Source organism: Onychomys torridus, chromosome 2 (genome assembly GCF_903995425.1).
Source record: "Onychomys torridus chromosome 2, mOncTor1.1, whole genome shotgun sequence".
Taxonomy (NCBI): domain Eukaryota; kingdom Metazoa; phylum Chordata; class Mammalia; order Rodentia; family Cricetidae; genus Onychomys; species Onychomys torridus.
In genome coordinates this window covers 139240181-139257873 of record NC_050444.1, presented here as the reverse complement: position 1 = coordinate 139257873, position 17693 = coordinate 139240181, and positions in this window count along the sequence as shown.

Genomic DNA, 17693 nt, shown 5'->3' with positions numbered 1-17693 from the left:
GTCATTGTACAGATGGGGAAACGGCCTCAGGGAGGGAAGTTCATACAGGCTGTAGGCAAGCCTATGGGTGTTTTCTTAATTAGTGATCGATGTGGCAGGGCCCAAGCCATTGTGGGTGGGGCCACCCCTGGGCTGGTGGTTCTGGGTTCTGAAAGAAAGCAGGCTGAGCAAGCCATGGGGAGCAAGCCAATAAGCAGCACCCCTCCATGGCCTCTGCATCAGCTCCTGCCTCCAGGTTCCTGCCCTGCTTGAGTTCCTGTCCTGACTTCCTTCAGTGATGAACTGTGATTTGAAAGCATAAGCCAAGTAAACCCTTTCCTCCCCATGTTGCTTTGTTCATGGTGTTTTGTCACAGCAATAGTAATCCTAACTAAGACAGGGATGGAGGAAGGCCTCTGAACCCCACTCTAGCGGTTCTTGTACCACTGAAGATGCTGAAAGAGGGTGATTTCCTACTGCGGCCCTTGACTTCACTCTACTCTGGGTGGTGCTCAGGTCATACACAGACAGGCTCAGCTCATGAGTGACAATAGTGTTTGCATCTGTCTTAGAGAGGGCAGGGCCAGGGCTCCTCAGGCCAACCTTGGTACCCCTGCTCTTTGTAATACATGAGAACTGTAGTACCCAGGATCAGGAGACGTCTAGGAGAGGGCACCTGAGGTGGCCTCTGGACAGCATAGCCAGGGAGGCTGGAAGGCTCCCTTCTGTCTCCTCACTGAATGGTGTGGGCTCCATTAGGTCCCAGCCATGTGGACCTTCTCTGTTTCTGGAATGTGTCAGCAGTGCCCACCTTCATCCCCACCTTGGCCTCATCATCCCCTCATCACTCAGGCCTCAGCCTAAACATCAGTCTCAGCAAATGCTTTCTCACCCATCTTCAGGAATTCAACAAATGTCACTTGGCCACTAATACATACCTGACACTTTCCTCTGTGGAAGTAACTGGGGCTTATGATGTCCCTGGCACAGGGTAGATGGATCTCTCTCTCTCTCTCTCTCTCTCTCTCTCTCTCTCTCTCTCTCTCTCTCTCATGCTCTCCCTCCCTCCCTTCCTATCTCTCCCTCCCCCATTTCTCTCTTTCTCAGGCATACATGGCCATGAGTACAAGAAAGACAGAACCAGATCCATACAAACATATGGATGCAGACCCAGGACATACAGACACACGGATATACACGGATACACAGAGACAGACATACACAGACACTGACACACAACGCATCTTCAACAACTAGGATACCCAGACACACAGATGCACAGAGATACCCAAGTGCATACAGGACATTGCCCATCAGGCCAGTGCTGCTGAGTGTGAAGCTCAGAGTCTCGGGCTGCCTGGTAGGAATGCCCATGAGGTCCCTTGTGAGCACACACTGAAAACCGAGAAGGACAGAGGCACCTGTAGGTACGCAGGAGAGTTCCGGGCAGGGGATGCTGCAGATGTGGGGAGAGGAGGCAGGAGTAGTGAGGAAGAGCTGGCTTGCAGGAGCTATGGCTGGTGAGCGCCAGTGTGGGGCAGGGAGCTGGGGTCCCCAGTGTGGACAGGGATGTGGGCTGGCCTTAGGGACTTAGGACTTACTGAAGATATTTTTTTCTTTGTCTGTGTTTTGTTTTTCTAAGACAAGATCTCATTCTATAGTTCAGGATGACCTCATACTAGCAGCAAGCAATCCTCCTATTTCTGTTCCTTACATGCTAGAATTACATGTGTGTGCCACCACACCTGGCTCTCATTGGATTTTGCACTTAGACACCATTAATGGCTCGCAGGGTGTGGTACGATTCCACTCACGTTTTTTACCAGCTTCTCCTGGCCACCATAAGGATGATGGGGAGGGAAGTGTATAGAAAAGCTTGGAAGGAGGGAAGCCGGGCAACAGTCCAAGCAGGCTTGATGGTGATCATAGCCAGAGCCAGGACAGTGGCTGCCGTAGTGGGGGAAGGGATGTTCTGGATTTGGTGTCAGCAGGGTTTGCGAAGGGCCCGGAGACAGGAAGGAAAGCTGGCCAGGGATCCTGAGTTGCCATGCATTGAACCAGAGAGGACTGGGGCAGAGAGACTGAGGTAGAAGGTCTGGGGCAGAGGACCTGGGAGGCAGCCCAGCAGTTTCACACAGGTAGGAAGTCTGGGATGCTTCAGCCCATGGAACTGCCCAGTAGTCAGGTGCTTCACTGAGTTCAAGGTCCAGAGAGGGGACTAGGGACTGGGCGTCTTTGGTTTATAGAAAGTGCCTAGTGGTGTATTTCTGGATACGGTTCCCTAGGACAGAAGGTGGAGAGAGAACAGGGAAACCTCAGGCCTGGGCCCCATAAACTGTCTGCATTAGCCTCTGGGGTGTCAATCATGTCATTTGGTTTCTCCGGCTATTTCAAAGGTCAGAACTAGTAGAGAGCTTGGGTCAAATTCCTAGAGCTGTTGTAACAAATGGCTTCAAACCAGTGGCTTAAAACAGCAGTTTATTCTCTTACTGTTCAAAGGGCTTGAGGCCAAAATCAAGATGTCTGCAGGTTCTCATGCCTCCTGGGCTGTAGGATGGAAATGTGGCCAAGATATGGCAGAGAGAAGCAAGGGCCAGGAGTCACTGGGCGCCCCCTCCTTCTATAGGAAGCATACCCCCAATCCGTTCTAACACCTGGGAGTACTCCCTACTTTCTGCAGTCAAGGTGCCAAATGCTAATCCTGGTCTGGGCCTGCTAAGCTGCTGTTTAAATAGTCAAAGATTAGTTTTCAAATTGACAAACAGAGCCCATCTGGAATGCTTGGAGCTGACTCCTCCAGGGCCTGGCTGAGCAAACCCAGTTTAATTAGGCCTGGTGCTTGGCCCAGGGCAGAGAGGGAGGAGGGGAGGGCAGCATTTTTCTAGCACTGGCCTCTGACCTCTCCATGTCAGCTGGGCGGGCCATCAGTTTGTACGTCCAATCTGTTTGTCCCTCTGACCCAGCCCTTCTCCCAAGCATAAAGGATAGGATCAGGGCCTCATGCTCTCTATTGAGCTCTGAATCCATCCTCTTTCCAGAACACCCTGGGGTGCTCACACAGGTTCCTTCGCTGCCTCAGGCTTTCATCTATGTGGGTGCATGCCATTCTGTCTGTCTGTTCATCCGTGCATCCATGCACCTATCAAATAACTATTGAGATCCACTGTTGGCTGGGTGGAGTTTCAGACACAAAAGCTCTGCCCTCTGGAGCTTTGGTCCATGGGTGGGCATCAGATGTTGATCCAACAGTCTGATGTGTGAATATTTAATCATAGACTGTGAGATGTGTTCTGAGAAATGTGTGGTGCTGGGTGAGTGGGTCTTGATGTGGTTGCTGGAGAGTACAGACAGTCAAGGAAGGCTCCCCAGGAGCTGGCATCGGACTTGAGATTTGAAGTGGGATGGGAGATGCCTAGGTGAATGTGTTTGCACGTGTATGTGCGTTTTGTATGTCTGTGTACAGGTGTGACATTCAAGGCAGAGGGAACTCTGGGTGAAGGTGGGAGATGAGAGAGAGCATAGCACCTGTGCACTGGAAGGAGGCTGCATAGGTGGGAGTCAGTACCAGCTGAGGCCAAACCAGGACAGGCCTCCTTGGTGTCTAGTCCACCTGAGTCTGGAAACCGCTAGAAGTCCTTGCAGACTCCAGGCGGGTCCTGGATCAGCTTTACATTTGAAAGATAGCAGAGCTCCATCTGTTACAGCGCTACCCTGTCTCCCCATCCTCACCTCCCATCCCTGGGATTCCCTTGCCACTGTGTGAGCTAACTCAGTGTGTGCTCTGAATGCGTGAGTGAGTGGAGGTATGAAGGGCCTTTGGCTCATGCATCATCCCTGCAATACTGAGGGTCCTGACTCAGATTTACCCAGTCCTCCTCTTTGCTCATACACCCTGCACAGATGCCTGCTTTCTCCTGGCCCCCTGAGCCGGTGGTATGTTAACACACAGTTAACACTGGGCTCTCCAGATGAGAAAAGGCCCCCTTGTGGTGTGGGCCAGTTCAGTCACCAGGTCCACATAGCTGGACAAGCTGCACACCCAAGAAGACAGAATGCAGATCCGGTGTAGCAACACACAGTCATTTCCTGAGAGAGCCATTTGGGTCAGCTCCAGCACCCCACTCCCAGAAATGCTCCACTGTGACCAGAACCAGATAGCACTGGGGTTCATAGTCTGGTCTGCACCACACTGGGCCTGAGGTCAGGGCTGCTGTTTGGGATAAGCGACACTGGTTCAAGCTGAGAGCCAGGGCTCCAAGGGATTGCCTCCTGGCTTGGAATCCTGGTTGGAACCTGCTATCACTAGCTGTGTGACTGTGGGCAGGTTGTAGCTAGATGAATCTCTCCCGCCTGCCAGTACCCAAATAACCAGTCAGAGGCTTAATATTAATTACAAACTGTTAGGGCTATGGCTCAGGCTTCTTGCTAGCTAGCTATTTCATCTTAAATCAACCCATTTCTATTAATCTATGTTTTGCCACCTATCGTGCCATAGGCCAGAGCACCTTTTTTTATTAACCAATGGTAGCAGCACATTCACAGCATACAGAATGACCATCCTACAGCAGCAGGTCACATCTCTGTCCTATGCTTCATGTTCTCATTTGTGCTGGAGGGGCAGAAATGGTAAATAAATCTAACTCCATCCTGGAAAGGCAGGAAGGTGGAAGCAGGCCAGCTTGTAAAGCCTTAGGATGGTGTCCCCACATAGGAAGTGTCTCATACTACCTGCTGGACCTTGATAATAGCTATCGCTCATGGCCTGTGTAGCCCCCTCTGGACTCTGGACACTCACCCCCAGGCTCATCCCTTTCCTGAGCTCAGCCAACTACTCTGACTCCCCCCTGGTCTCTAGAATGACACTCTGGGACTCTTAGGCAGTCTTTTGTCTATGACCCACAGCTAGAGCCATCCCATTCCCTGTGTCCAGATCTTCAAAGAGACAGCCTTGGAAATCCTCAATCAGCCCAGATCTCAATAACTCAATTTTTTTTCAGAACAGGGTTTTCATTTCCAACTTGTAACTCAAGAATTTTTAGATGGAGGGTTGTTGAGATGGCTTAGCAGCTAAAGGTGCTTGCCACTTAAGCCTGACAACCTGAGTTCGAGTCCCTGGACCCCACATAGAGGTAGGAGGAGAGGATTGACTCCATAAAGTTGTTCTCTGACCGCAGCAAATGTACCCATACATATATTATGCAAACAAATATAACAACAACAACAACAATGATGAATTAAAAAGAAATAGTTGGGACCTATTTGCTCAGTTTAATGAGATGGACAACTTCCCCAAATACTGGAAAAACCTAGCCACATGAGAATACAGAGCAAGAAAGAAGCCCACAGAACACATGACAGGGTAGGAGAGATCAGTGAGTGTCTGTAACATTCACTCCTTGGTTATTGGCTTAATTCTCTTTGGAGAGTCAAATGACAGAGAAGGACTTAGATGTTTAAAAGAAATTAAAAGGGATTATTTAATTTTTCTTCTTTTTTTTCCTTTTTGGTTTTTCAAGACAGGGTTTCTCTGTGTAGCTTTGTGCCTCTCCTGGAACTCCCTTTGGAGACCAGGCTGGCCTCGAACTCACAGAGACCCACCTGCCTCTGCCTCCCGAGTGCTGGGATTAAAGGCGTGCGCCACCACCGCCCCGCAATTTTTCTTCTTTTACTATAGGTTTTTGTAAGACAGATGCTATGTGAAGCCTTAGTAAGTTACAGATGGCACAGTCAAGTGTTTGCAAGGATGTGGATGGGGCAGGGGGACCACAGAGATGGTGAGAGGGGGCCGATGGCCACCCCCAGGCTCCAAGGAACAGTTATTTAGGCCACATGGATGTTGCAGTCAGTTTCCCTCCATATCCTCACCCAGACACAGGACTGTGACCAAACTGAGGGCTGGGGGCCTCCTGAATCATGGTGTCTTTAACTCCATCTGTTCTTCCAAGATGACTGCATGTCCCAAGGAGGTGGAGGGGCTTCCTGGGATGATGTCTCAAACTCAAATCTTTGAAAGTGGTTTCTGAGGCCCCAGCTGGGCTTGGCCACGTACCAGCCACTCAGCCATCCTTCAGGACACAGACGGGAGCTGCCCGCAGACTGAGAAGGTGGCAGTTGGCACAACAGAGGTGCGGCTGGCTGGGCGGAGGCCAGGCTCCCTAACGGGTTTGCTTTCTGCCTGGTGATTACCTATTACTCCCGTCAGTGCCTGATAAACCGTTATCACAGAATTATCCGCTGCAGGCTCCGCATCAGTATGAAATCCATTACTGTCCGTCAAGCCCTGTGGCTAATGGGAAAAACTCGGCAGCTGCCCGATGCGAAGGCGGGGCTCACACAGATCCGCTATCTGTCTATTACTTCAGCAATCACACCTCGTAATAGAATCTTGGATGGGAAATGACAAGAAGTCCTAAGACATGTCATTCTGATGGGCAGATGGTGGGTGGAGCCATCTAACTGGCTCTAGAGTGTGGCAAGGAAGTGACCCGAGGGTCAGTCAGCCCCAAATGTGCCCTATCAACTACAGGGAATCTTTTAACTATGGTCGGTGAGCAGATTCTCAGTACAGAGCCAGACAACCATGTGAGTGGATAGAAGGATGGAATAATGGATGGATAGATGGACAAATGGAAAGATGAATGGACAGATGCACAAATGAGTGGGCGACTAGACAGATGAATAGATGGATGGATGGATGGGTGGATGGATGGAAGGATGGATGGGCAAGTTATGAATATGTGGATGGATGGAAGAATGGCTAGGTGGACAACTAGATGCATACATGAATGTATAGGTGGCTAGACAGATGGGTAAATGGCTAGATGGGTGGATAGATGAATGATAAATGGACAGATGGATAGATGGAAGAATGAGTTGGTCAGATATATAGACAGTTGGACAGATGGGTGGATTGAACCCTAAGGCAAATCCCAACACAAGAGCATAGGGAGGCTACCTAGTTCCTGCAAGCTTTTTCTGGGCTGAGGTCCTCCTCTGTCCTTCTGAAGGCATCCTCTATCATGGGACCTAGAGCCAGTGTGGGTGCTGGGGTCAGACAGAGCTTCCATAAAGCCCAGCTCTGCCTTAGGCAATGCACTTCAGCTCTATGGAAGAGAACTTGGGAAGCCAGAGTCATAGCACTTGGCTGATACTCACTAGGTGGCCATGGAGGCATCCCTCATCTTGCCCCCTTCCTATTTGGAGCCCATGGTGATAACAGCAGCATGTACTTCCAGGATGAACTGGCTTGGGAATCAGCTTGTGCTTACATCCTGTCTCTGGGTCATACTGCAGACCAGACTGCCAGGGGAGACTGTGGGGACCCCAAGACAGGAGGGGATTTGAGAAGTTTCCAGGGATGGCACCTGGCAGGGCCAGAGCTGTGGCTATTACAGTGGGAATGCACTGGAAGCTTTTAATTAGGAAAGGAAGGCATTGATCAGCCTTTTAGGAAACCCACTCTGCCTGCTGTATGGACCATAGGGAATAATCTCTCCCCATGCTCCGTTGTGAAACCAACAGTGGGAAGCAGTGGTGTATCTGGGAGTTCTACAAATAACCTCCACATCTCCCACTACAGTTTGAAGCCTCTTCCCCTTGCTCAGTCTGTTTCAGCCACACTAGGCACTTTGCTCGCTCAGCAGGCCAGGCTCACCCTGCAACCTCAGGGCCTTTGCACCTGCTGTTCCCTCTGCCTAGAATGCCTTTCCCCAGATGTCCACACATTTGTCTCCTTCAGCAAATGCAGATCCTCACCACGTGTCCCCATTTCTGTGAGCCTTTCCCAGCCATCTGGTTCCAAATGACAATCCCTCTCATCTCCCTCCCTCACCTGTCTCGTATGTTCTCCCTCAGCTCTTGCTACCTGTTTTTACTTCCTACAGACTGGAGAGAGCCTTGTCTCTTTGGTTGGATGCTGTGTCCCCCACAATCTCCGGGTCATAGTAGACACTAATGGATGAATGAGTGGCATGGACACAGAGGGCATAGGAAAACACAGAAATTCACAGCCACTTAGTGGACCTTCTGCTTTGGTGCCCCCTGTCCCAGACAGCAGCTTCTCTGTTCCCTGGGTGGGCCAGAACGTGCAAGCATGCCCACTGCTAGCTCTGTCTTCTCTGCTGGCCCTCTGCTGTACAGGACTGTCTCCAAGCCAATCTACCACATCTTCATGAGTTCATCTGTGCATAAGATCATCAGAGCTGAAATTGATGACTGCTGACCTGCTGTCATAGGATGGGCAGGGAGGATTTGAGACCCTCACCCAAGGGTCTGTGGGAGGGGGAATCTAAAGGATATAGGCTAGGAAAACTGGGAAAGGGTTCCATACGCACATCCCTCCCATAGGGGCGTCATCGTTTATTCTGTGTACTGAACTTCCAATATGGCCATTTTAAAGGCACCCATAACCCCTCACTCACTGCTCTGTAAATAAGATTACTAAACTCATTGGTTCCCCAGGGTGAACTTTGATGGAATAGAACTTTGGTTTGTCATTGGAACCTTGTGAGGAGGGAGGTAGATGTTGCCTAGCCCTCCCCCAGGAGGAACATCTTGAGATACTTCGGTCATTCAGCAGGCAGAGTGGGTTTCCTAAAAGGCAGATCAACACCTCCTTCCTTTCCTAATTAAAAGCTTCCAGTGGATTCCCACTGCAGTAGACCCTGATCTGGCCTTGTCGGGTACCAGCCCTGAAAACCCTCAAGTCCTCCTGGCCCTGAGTTTCCTTCCCAGAAGTCTTCTCTGGCCTTTGCCTCCTCTCCTGTGTCTGCAATGCTCTCCCTGCAGGTCTCCACAAGGTTAGCTCCTTCCCCCAGCTGGTTCTTAAGCAGGAGAAACTTCGCTAGGCATTGAGTTTGAGCACTCTCTCAGTGCGTCATTCTCTTGTCTTCATGGGTCGAATCCAAATGGAATTATTTTGTCGGCTTGTTTTCATATTGCCCCCGTCTACCATATATATGTTCTTCAGTGAGAGGGGCTGCTGCAGCTAGCTCTGGGTAGACCCTTGGTGCCTGATAAAATGCTGAGTGGCTGAAAGGGAATAAAAGAAAAGAAGGCAAGGAGGAAGAGAATAAAGAGGGGTGGGGGAGAAAGAGGGAGAGAGAGGAGAGGAGAGAGAGTGGAGGAGAGAAGGAGAGCACAGTAAGTCCTATACCATCAGGGGCTCAGCAGCCACATACCTTGTCTCTCCAGCCTCTGAGTCCCTGAACTATCTATGCTAGACCTTCTAGTTGCTTAGAACCGATACAGCCTCAAGTCCTTAGCTGTTTACCCTCTCTGACCATGTCTCCTGCCCTTTAAGTGTCCTTTCTAGTCACTTGGTAGAAGTAATGAGCAGTGTGATTCCACGTGGGTCACCTAGCTCACTTCCTTCCCTCTGCAGGGGTCTGAGGATGCCTGCCTTGCAGGGGGTGGCTGCAGGCTGAACCTGTTAATGAAGAGCTTTGCTGATGCCAGGTGCTCAGCATGGCACCCTCTAGATGCCACCTTCCTGGCTGTCCGTCCCGTGTCCTCCAGGTTGTTACCTCTCCTCACTCAGCCTAAAGCCACTGAGCATGTCGCCTGGCCACCTGCTCACTGCCCTGATTCCCTTCTACACTGGTGAAGCCTAGTCACACATGGATTCCTATGTCCTCTACCTGTCACCCAGACAAGACTATCCACTCCCCACCCCCAACCCTCATCTGTGTAATCCCGAGTCTCACTGGGACCATAGGAGCAAGTTCCAGGCCTCTGCTCATGTCAGCTCCGATCGATGGTCATCTGTTTGTACTTTGGGGATGCTGGCTTTTTTGTCTGCTTGATTTTAGGCACAGGGGCATCCATGTCTGCCTCCTCCCCAAACTGTGTTCCCTCCCTGTCACTTCCCTTGCCATCTTTACCTTCCTGGTGACAGACACTGCTCAGGGCCCTTCCTTGAGACTTTCTCCTTGGGGCCCAGTTGCCTCTCACTCATGCTGAGACCAGTTCAGTTCGGTCCAGTCTGTCCTCGCCCCCAGCAAAGCTGAAGTGTAAGCATTGCTTACATAGAGAGTCCTCCTCCCATGGCCAGATTTCTGCCAGCCTTTTCTCTTGCTGCGGTGCCCACCCTGCCTCACCTGCCTTGGGTGTGCCGGGTTCACCTCTCCTGCCCAGGAGAGTGGCTCTGTCTTAGGCCACCCTGACCTGTCCACACTGCATGGTTGTTGTCTTTTTTCCACTCTGTGTCTGCTAACTGACCCACCTCCAACCCTGTTCCCATCTCCTTGGACGTTCTCGGTACACACTCAGGGGTCACACCTGTGTGCCAGTTCACACATGGACACAGGTGCAGTGGACACGGATGGGAACAGTCTTGGGTGTAGAACAGGAGAGGGAGTGTGGGGAGCGGGACGGGAATGAAGGCAGGGTTAGCAGCAGAGGGTCTTGTGTCCCATGGGAGAAACCCACTTCTTTTGTCTCTGAGGCTAGGAGCTCAGAGTCACCCAGAGGACCAACTGGGCACCGGTGCCTGGTTGGGGAACATAGCTACAGTGGCAGAGGCTGGCCTGCTTGGGGAAGGTGGGGAGAAAAGGCGGGGATAAGGGCATGAGGGTTTAGGCCTAACAGAGCAGGCACAGAAGCATGCATGTCCTTATTAGGACACTGAGGCCCAGGACCATGCCTGGCAGGATCAGCCATCCATCCAGAAAGCAGGTGCTTGTGGCTTTGGCTTGAATGGTCTTGTGGGCCTTATCCCAGTAAGAGCCCTTTCATTTACAAACAAGGAAACCAGAGCAGGGTAAGCAGTGTCAGGTGTGGGAGAGCCGAGATGAGACCCAAGGAGGCTGGCTCCAGAACATACCTGTGCATCTAGAGGCACACTCATGGGCATATACATCACCCATGCATCCAGAGAATCATCTATGTCCCAAAGAACGCACCTGTGAATGAATGCCTAAACTACCTGTGCTCAGGCCTGCCCATCCATGAGACTTCTTGGCTCTGACCTGCCTCTGTGCTCCTTGGAATGTCAGGCTGGATGAATTCAAGGCAGCAGAGGAGGGACCACGGGTGGGGTTACCCAGGAGCAGCTGAACAGCCTGCTGGCTTGGCCAGGCCCCATGGAGATCCCCAACCCAATTAGCAGTTTTATTAAAGACAATTGGATTAGAGGCGTCTGCTGCGAGTGTTGACTTGGCTTAAGCAGGAGTAGTGTGGGGGTGGGGGTGGGGGCTGAATCCTTCATCCACCCCTGCTCCTGTCTCAATCAGCCATCCTTGGCTATCACACTCTGCCTGCGGGCTTCTCTCTTCAGCTTGCCCACTCACCTTCTCTCCACGGCCCGGGGACAGCGCCTTACCTCTTAGCCCCTACCCAGGAGACACAGATCCCAGGAGGTTTGTGCCTGAGCTTGGAAGAGCAGGAGGGTGGAAGGGTGTGGCTAGAGAACAGTGAGACTGAATCTCACTTCATCCACTGACCGCCAAGCTGAAGTGGGAACATCACCCCCAGATCTCCAGCCTCTGGCTTCCCATAAGGGAAGGTGTGGGCATGCTTCATGACTGGCTTTCTTGTGATCTCCATGGCCTGGCACATTCTTCTGCAGCCCTTGGCCTGGGTGGCATCTTCCACTCTCCATGTCTGATCTTCAGGGTCACCTCTTTGTTCTTCCAGAGCACCCACCTCAGGGGAGGGGGGCTTCCCAGGTTTCCCCTTTGGGGGTCACCCTGCTTGTTTCTCATTTAAACCTTATCCATGTGGAAACTGCCGTGGTCGGCATTTGCTGGATAAGTCGGAGATCTCCACAACAACCCTGTGGTTCTATTAGACTAGCCTGATTTTGTAGATGGGGAAACTGAGGCACAGGGAGGTTAAGCAGCCTTATTTGGTCACACAGAAGGTTGGCGGCAGAGCTGGGTGTGAACTGACTGGATGTTCTTTCACAGCCCTTGTCCGTTCTCCGCCATCTTGAAGAGTCTCTTTTTTAATGACTGTAGGGTCCCCGGGAGGCCCATGTATCCTGTACATACAACCTCATTCACACTCAGCACACATTTCCCTGTTCTCATGCCTATAAAGCAAAGGTCAGCCTGCTCAAGCCCAGGCACAGCAAGGCAGCCACAGGCACTATGTCCTCCGGTCCTCAGCGTGCCAGCCAGGAGACTTCCCCATACCCGGCAGTAGTATATTCCCACCCACTGCAGATATTAATTTGGGGGTTTATAGAAAAATCCATATGGTGTGAGTTATCGAGGGCGGCGGTTGTGTGGAGAGCCACGAAAATCAATAGAGAGAGACGATCCTATTTCACAGCTTCTGTAAACGGAGCTGCGGGGCCACATGGGGCAGGGTCAGCAGACTGCCAGACCCTGCGCCGCTGGGGCCTCACCACAGCCCTGGGGAGGCCGGTCCAGTGCCTGCTGGGTCTGATTTGTATTCTCCCTGGGCACTGTCAAAGGGCTCAGTAAATATTTATTAACACTTCTCTGAGGCGAGAGAGACTCCTTGGCAGCAGCTCCTCAGGCAGCCAGGCTGTGGCAGAGAAGCTCCCACAGCCAGGGGCCCCGGCAAGAGCCACGGGGTCCAGGGCTGAGGCTGTGGCCCAGTGGCGGGCAGGACCAACTGTGATCTGGAAGGAATCCAGCTGTGGCTGGCTCCTCCCCATGTCACAGCTGGGCAGAGGGCTTCCAGCCACGCTCACTGCCATGCTCAGGGCCTAGAGTCAGAGCTGCTGGACTGAGCAGCCATATCGCAACAGAAATCCAGCGTGAGCCCGCCACCAAGGCAAAGCCATTGAGTCCCTTTAAAAATTTTCGGAGCCACGCTCAAAAAGGTCACATCAGCCTGTGACTGAACGTAACAATGTCCCTCCCTTAACTCCTGGCGTCCTATGTGTTATCTCACTGTGGTAGGAGTTTTCTGTCACTAAAGCCTGAAATCTCAGCTTATCAAGAGAAATGGTTTGGGATTGGGGATGCGGCTCAGTTAGCAGAGTGCTTGCCTAACGTGAACAAAACTTTGGGTTCCATCCCCAACATCCCATAAACCAGGCATGGCGACGAATCCCTGGGATCCCAATACTCAGGAGGGGAAGGCAGAAGTATCGGAGTTCAAAGCCATCCTGGGTTACATAGTGAATTTAAGACATGAGACCCTTCTTCATGAGACCCTTCCAAAAACAAACATACAAAAAAGGAAAGACAAAAGGAAGGAAAGAAATCTAAATAGGGTTGTTTGACTCTGCTTTTGGAGGTTGTAGATGTGGTACACTGAGTCTTCCTAGGTCTGTGGTAAAATGTGCCAGACCTCCGTGGAGGAGAGCACATGACAGAGTAAAGCTCCTTACCAGAAAGGCCTGAAGGGAAAAGAAAGCAAGGTCCCACCACCCCCTTTGAGGATACACCCCTCCCCCCAATGACTTAAAGACCTCTTGTGAGGCCCCGCCTCTTAGCATTTCTACCACTTCCCAGTAGCACCATGCTGGGAAGCAAGCCTTCACCGTGTGGACCTGTGCGGGACTTTTACAGTCCAGATCTAGTAAATGCATTAGCAAAAACAAGTTTTATGCAAGTGGGCTGGAGAGAGGGCTCAGCCGTGAACAGTATTTGCTGCTCTTGAAGAGGACCTGGGTTAAGTTCCCATGGAGCCCACAAAGATTCCAACTTGTGGTTAGAGTCAGAGTTTATGTTGCTCTCCAAGGCTGGATAATAGGGTGCAAAGGCATGGTTACCAGGTGTTTTATATTTCAAGGCCTAATCACAAGATGCTTTGCCATGAAGTGTGGTTACCAGGTGTTTTGAAGGGTCTACACTTGGTTGTACGTTGTGCTTTGATCTTGACGGGGGAGGTCTTTTTGCCTTTACCCTTGCTAGTGTATAAAAGTCCATTAGAAATAAACTCGAGCCAGGCATGGTGCACGCCTTTAATCCCAGCACTCGTGAGGCAGAGGCAGGCAGATCTCTTGTGAGTTTGAGGGTAGCCTGGTTTACAGAATGAGTTCCAGGGCAGACTCCAAAGCTACACAGAGAAACCCTGTCTGGAAAAAAAAAAAAGAAAGAAAGAAATAGCAAGTGGCAGATGGACAGACAGCAGACAGACAGCAGAACATCATCTGCTCACAAACCCAGAGGAGACAACCAACATGGCCACACTAAGAGAGCGAAGGAAAGCTAACAGCATGCAGTCAGAAGCATGTAAACACCCAGCATGGGTGTTTACACTGACTGGGAGGCCCCATGAAGGCTTCCAGCTGGACTGAGAGAGTCTGGGCAGAGCAGAGTGTCCCCTTGGATGAGGCTTCCAAGTAAAATGACAAATCACAGCAGAAAGATCATCACCAAACAGGGTGTTCAGAGCATCTGGTGAACTGGGGAAGTTGAGGCAGGCAGCCGGAGCTGTCAGTTGGGCTCTCTCAGCTGTGGATGAGCTCCCATGGCTGAGCTTCCTGTTCTCACTGCAGACACTTTTAATATCGTGGGATAAATAATAGTAGCCTCTGTTGGCAATGGTCTGCCCTCTGGCTGTCTTCAGGAGACAATGTTTTTACTCTTGGGCTATTTGGCTCATCTTCCTTCTCCTAGTTACAGAGCCACGGGGGCCAGCCTGTCCCTAGACAAGGGTTCTTAGAGAAGACTAGCAATAAATATGCTCAGGTCTGAGTGTGTGGATCAACCCTGCCTCCGGAGCCAGCTTTGTGTTGAGCTCAGACCGCACATGACAATTTACCAATATAAGTGATGGAACAGGGAGGGGTGCATGAAGCTTTCTCTCTCCCACTCTGTGTGTGTGTGCTCGTGTGCATGTGTGCATTCATGTACATGGGCACGCATCTGTGTGGGAGGCCAGAATTTGACAGTGGGTGTCTTCCTCAATCACGATCCACCACTTCATCTTCTTCTTCTTCTTCTTCTTCTTCTTCTTCTTCTTCTTCTTCTTTTTTGACAGAGTATTGCCCTAAACTTGGAGCTGGCTGATTTGGCTACTTGAGCTGGCCAGCAAGCCCCAAGGATGTCCTGGTTCCTGCCTCTCTATTGCAAGAACATAAAAGAACATGTCAAACCTTTTTCTGTGGATGCTGGGGATCTCAGCTCAGGTCTTCATGATCACATGGCAAGCACTTTACCTGCTACCCATCTTCCTAACTTTATGAGCCAGTGTGCAATTGACTCAGGTGGCCTATCTATTGTCCCAGGGGCCAGCAGTGGCAGGTGCATGCACAGCAGCCTGAGTTCAGAGAGGGACCTTGTGGCATGAACAGCTCTTTGGTGTTTTAGCTTCCTGAGACCCTGGAGTTGCTTGCCACCACCTATAACTTGACCTTGAACCAAAGACTGCCCACCTATCACCCAGAAGTACCCAATGGTTTCTCCTAAAGCCAGGTCTCTGACTCCCCTGGGAAACAGCCTAGTGGGGAAGGACCCTGCTATGTTCTTCATTCCTAATGGGGATCCTGATGCCAAGTCATGACTTTACTGATCATGGTGGGTGATATGAAGGAGCATGGCATGGCCACGTAGCACCTGGCATGGGAAATGGGGAACTACTTGGGGTCCAAGGGTCTCAAGCTGAGTCCCAGGCACATGGGAACCCAGTAAGTGAAGGGTCAGTGGAAGTGGATGGTGGTGGGAAGAGGGTGCATGGAGTCGCTGAAGTAGGAAGGGAGTCAGGGAGAACCCTGTTTCCAAGAAGTGTCCCTTCAGGGGGAAAGTCCTCATCACTCTGCCCATCCCACCCCTCCCTGAGGAGTGACTGGATGGGTTTGCTTCATTTAACCTTTTTCTTCTCTCCAGATGCTCTAGGGAGCCCGGGCCTAAACTCAGAAGAAGCCACTGTGTACCTTTCCCTGGGACAGGGAGTCAGGGGGCTTCATAGCTAGCTCAGGGTGGGGTAGGTGGTGGGGTGGGGTGGCCAGAGATTGGATTATGTCCAGGAGAGTTTTAAAACATGCTAAGTTTGTGGATTTAGATGTCCTTCTGGAAGACAAGAATAGAGGCTGGGAGAGCAGTTAGGAGATTGTAGTTGGAAGAGTCTCAATGGGAGAGGATGGCTTAGATGGTGGATGAGTACAGGGAAGGGCAGGTGAACCTGAGATAGCTGTTACAACTTGGTAGAAGAGCTGGGAGAGGGGCTAGGCTCTCTGTCCTCTCAGGACCCCATCTGATACTCTTGCCTTGCCCTCAGCCTGACAGACCTTCCCAGAACCCGGGCCAGCTTGTGCTTTGGGAAGTCCCCGCATCCTCCTGTCACAGCCATGAGGCGGCCATCACTAATGGAGTGGCTGTGGCACAGAGACCAGCTGCATTTGTCACCGTGGGGCAGGGTCAATCCGCCTCTGAGCCCAGGAGAGTGTGGGTGGGTGTCAGGACACTTGGCAGCTGTCTTTCAGGTGACCTGGGTGTCTCAGTCTGTTGTGCTTCCACAAGCAAACGCTGCCAAATGGGTAATTTGTGATTACTAGACATTTGGTTCTCACAGATGCTGGGAGTTCAAAGTCAAGGGGCTGGCATTGTCTAGAAGAGCTGTTCTCTGCTTCCAAGGTGACACTTCAGTCATTGTGCCTTCAAATGGTAGAAGGTGGAAGGGCAGGAATGAGTGGGTGTGGTGGGAAGTCTCTGCAGTGAGGACCTAAACCCAGGCACCAGGGCTCCCCCATGACTCCATCACCTCCTGAGACTGCCTCTTAATGTTGCTTCATTGACTGTTAAGTTTTAACCCATGGATGGAGGAGAGAGAACCCACCATTCACCACAACCATTGGTATCACTTTCTCTGGGGTCCTAGAATGTCAGTCCCAGGGCTCTAGAGTCTCATATCTGGCTGCAGGTATGTGGAAGACTCCTGAGGCACCTTCAGTGCAGGATGCGCAGGCTCTGACCTTCTATGGAATTTTAATGCCTTTCTTTCTTTCTTTCTTTCTTTCTTTCTTTCTTTCTTTCTTTCTTTCTTTCTTTCTTTCTCCCTTCCTTCCTTCTTTTCTTCTCTCTCTCTCTCTCTCTCTCTCTCTCTCTCTCTCTCTCTCTCCTCTTTTTTTAAGTTTATTTATTTATTTTGTATGCATGTAGGGCCTGCACACCAGAAGAGGGCACCAGATCTTATGACAGATGGCTGTGAGCCACCATGTAGTTGCTGGGAATTGAACTCAAGACCTCTGGAAGAGCAGCCATATTCTCTGATTCTCCAGATATGTGCACATAGGCCAAAGCCACCTCTGCCCCTCAGACTTCCCCAGAATCTTTGTTATTTCCCAGCCAAAGTTATCCTCAGACCAGGTGCATAGCTGGGTACAGAGTGTACCTGGGAAGGATAAACTGAGTCCAGGGTGGGTGAGCCCCTAACTGCTGGGGATTCCAATGATGGCCACAGAGCTCTTCGTAACCACTCCTTCTGAAAGAGCTTGCTGTCGTCAAGAAGTGAAGGGCATGTCATGGAAGAGCTTCTGTGCCATGGAGGTTCTACCAGGGACGGATATGCTCAGGATGGCTTCTGGGCCTCATGGCAGCTGGCCTTGAAGGCCATGAATGTGACCACTGGCTGTATCATCATCTAAAATACACAGAGGGGCCAAGAGAGGGTGTACTGGGCAAATGCTGGGGAGCCGAGGGGTTAGAAATGTTTCCCTCTCCCTCTTATTCTCTCAATCTCAGTTTTTCTTTAGTTTGTGGGGTGGGAGGGGCCAGCGTGCACACCACTGGTTTCCAGGGAGAATCTTTGCATAGCAAGAGCTGCGTGGGTGGACCTGGATCTGCATTCCTTCA